The sequence below is a fragment of the Mesocricetus auratus genome, unplaced genomic scaffold (assembly GCF_017639785.1).
Source record: "Mesocricetus auratus isolate SY011 unplaced genomic scaffold, BCM_Maur_2.0 Super-Scaffold_100676, whole genome shotgun sequence".
Lineage (NCBI taxonomy): Eukaryota > Metazoa > Chordata > Mammalia > Rodentia > Cricetidae > Mesocricetus > Mesocricetus auratus.
Window position 1 is genome coordinate 161384153 of NW_024429266.1, and position 2794 is coordinate 161386946.

The 2794-nt window shown below is 45.3% G+C and overlaps 1 long non-coding RNA gene across 1 annotated transcript; it reads right to left on the reverse strand.

The window, feature by feature from the left end:
• Positions 1 to 310: 310 nt before the first annotated feature.
• Positions 311 to 2586, reverse strand: LOC121137138. The gene is made up of 2 exons (XR_005874366.1): positions 2479 to 2586; positions 311 to 673 (listed from the first exon to the last, which is right to left on the reverse strand). It is a non-coding gene; the product is annotated as an uncharacterized LOC121137138 (long non-coding RNA).
• Positions 2587 to 2794: the final 208 nt, after the last annotated feature.

Sequence of the window (2794 nt, forward strand, 5' to 3'; positions counted from 1 at the left end):
TTCAGCAGGCCTCAATTTTCATAGAGTAGGTTTGTTTGATGTGGGATACACCCCGGTGGGTGTTTCTAGGATAGCAGTATGCCATGGAATGAACAATTCAGTTAGCGACAGGAGAGCTAATGTCCTTGTGCAGGTTAGCAGGAAACCACGTGCCACTGGCTGAGTCCCCTACTTTTCATTAACTCTGGTCTCAGTCCCAGCTTTCCATTAGAGCTGAGAGCTCTGGTGTCTAAACCCACCAGACAGGCAGGCAGCAGCAGAGGCTGCACACACTATCCAGGCATGAAGAATAACAACAATAAGGCATTCATATTAGGAGAGAGGGTTCATTCATCACGGTTTGTTTACCCTCTCAACAACCCAATAGATTTGCTGTTGCTGTCCCCAGGGAAGCAGTGGGTGTACAGAAATCAGACTGCAGTGAGCTTTGCAGTCATGTAGGCTCCATTTCAAATCCCAGCCCAGGCCCTAGACTCCTCTGATCTGACAAGCCTGTATAGCCAGGACCCAGGCTAGCCCCCTAATTAGGAGCTTGGGACTGTTGGGCATGCACCTGTAGTCTCTGTGTTCTTGGATACTCGGAAGGCTGACAGGCTGAGGTGGGAGGATCACTTGAGTCCAGGAGTTCAAAGCTGGTGTGGGCACATATGAGATCTTGTCTCAAAAGCAGGGGCTGTGGGAGATAAGGGAGATGATCTAGTAAGTGTATAAGCCCCAGGTCCTCAGAAGTTACATAAAATACCAGCTGTGATGGTGGGCACTTGCAATCCCAGCACTGGGGAGATGAGGTAGGCAGATTCCTGGGGTTGGGTTGACTAGCCAGGATGAGAGATTCAGGCTAGTGAGTGCTAGCCAGGATGAGAGATTCAGGCTAGTGAGTGCCTTATCTCAATAAAAGGGGGTGGGGCGGGGGCAAAGGTGCCTAAGGAACAACAACTCAAGGTTCTCTTCTGGCCTCCACATGTGCACACTCCTATACACACATGTGTGGCTGCACATACACAATCCCCCATATCTTCAATAGTTCCAAAGTCTATTCTGCACTTCTCTAATTTCTTTTCTTCTAAAACGGGAATTAGCAAATCCTCATTACGCCATGTGGAAGAGTACCTGAAACAGATATGGAACGTATCTTGGAGCCCACAGGGCTCCATTTGTTTATTTCTGTACCACTGGTACCAGAGTATCATAGTGGACCAAGTCAACCTGGAGAACCCATGAGCAAAGCCAAGCTTTCTTCATTCCAAGAAGCAAGTGTCTCTTGGGCAGGGCCTGCTGAACCATCTTTTCCTTTTCAGACCCTCCCACTGTGAAGTGTCTGCTGTCCTATAGTATTGATCCACCCTTCACTAACTGTGCAAGTATGACTGCCAGATTAAGTTGCAGGGAAGAAGACAGGTGAATCTTTTTCCAGCATCTCTTTCAGTAAGAGTTGGCCATGTAACTAAGTTCTCGGTAAGGAATATAAAGTGAGTTAGAATGTGGGTAATGAATTTGGGAAGTGGAGAAAACACTAAGCAGCAAAGTAGATGCACGCTGGATCCCTAAAGGACTTGTGTTGTGGAATATTAGTTGAAGATATGCTACATTAGTTTATGTTGTGGAACATTTGTTTAGTGATGCAAAGATGTGTTGCATTCTTCTGTGTTGCATTTGTTTAACTCTGTGAAGCTGTGTTGCTTTGCCTGCCTAAGACAACCTGATTGGTCTAATAAAGACCTGAATGGGGGTAGCTAGGCAGGAGAGAGAAGTAGGCGAGGCTGGCAGGCAGGCAGAGAGAACAAATAGAAGAAGAGAGAGGACAAGAAGATGCTGGGGACCAGGCACCTGTCCACAAAGCCAGACATGAAATAAGAAGCAAAGAAAAGATATGCAGGAGCAGAGAAAGGTAAAAGTCCAGGAGCAAAAAGTAGACGGGATAATTTAAGTTAAAAAAAAAAAAGCTGGCTAGAAATAAGCCAAGCTAAAGCTGGGCATTCATAAGAAAGAAAAAGTATCTTTGTGATTATTTGGAAACTGGGTGGTGAGCCCCCGAAAGAGTAAGTTTAAAAAAAAAAACTACACTCATGCATGGAATTATCCCGGACTGTTCACCTGCTGCCTCCAGACAATGGCAGAGGAAAGTAGCACTTCCTCTCTGCTTACCAAAGTGCTGCTTGGGGGTTTCATTAATTTAGTAACACCCAAATTCAGTCCATTTTTAACTAATCCATTCAGTTTCCCTCTATCAGAATTCTTCTTTGGAGTTTGCCTTTAGCAAGAAAATTCGGGGAACCAAGACCAATCAGCTTTTCAGTATAGATCAGGCTTCAGAATGTAAATGTTTATAAACCAGAGCTAGCCCACTGTTATGCTTTGATTAGCTCAGATGGCATGGGGGGGTATCAAATTAGGAGTTGTTATGTTTTTCTTTCAGTTGCTGTGACAAACACCAGAACTCAAAGCAACCTGTGGAAGAAAAGGATTTAGTTGGCTTACATGTCCCACAATCCATCATTGAAGGAAGTACAGGCAGGGTTTCAAGCAGGAGCAAAGTCAGGAGCCATGCAGGAACACTGCTCACTGGCTTGCGTCCTCATGGCTTGCTCAGCCTGCTTTCTTATACAACCTGCCAAGGGTTGGCACTGCCCATAGTTGGAGAGGCTCTCCCACATCAATCATTAATCAAGAAATGCCCGGGCAGACTTGCTCACAGGTCAATCCGATAGAAGCAATTTCACAAATGTGGTTCACTCCTTCCAGTTAACTCTTTTTCAACATTTGCAAATGAAATAAGTCCACACAAAAGTAGGAA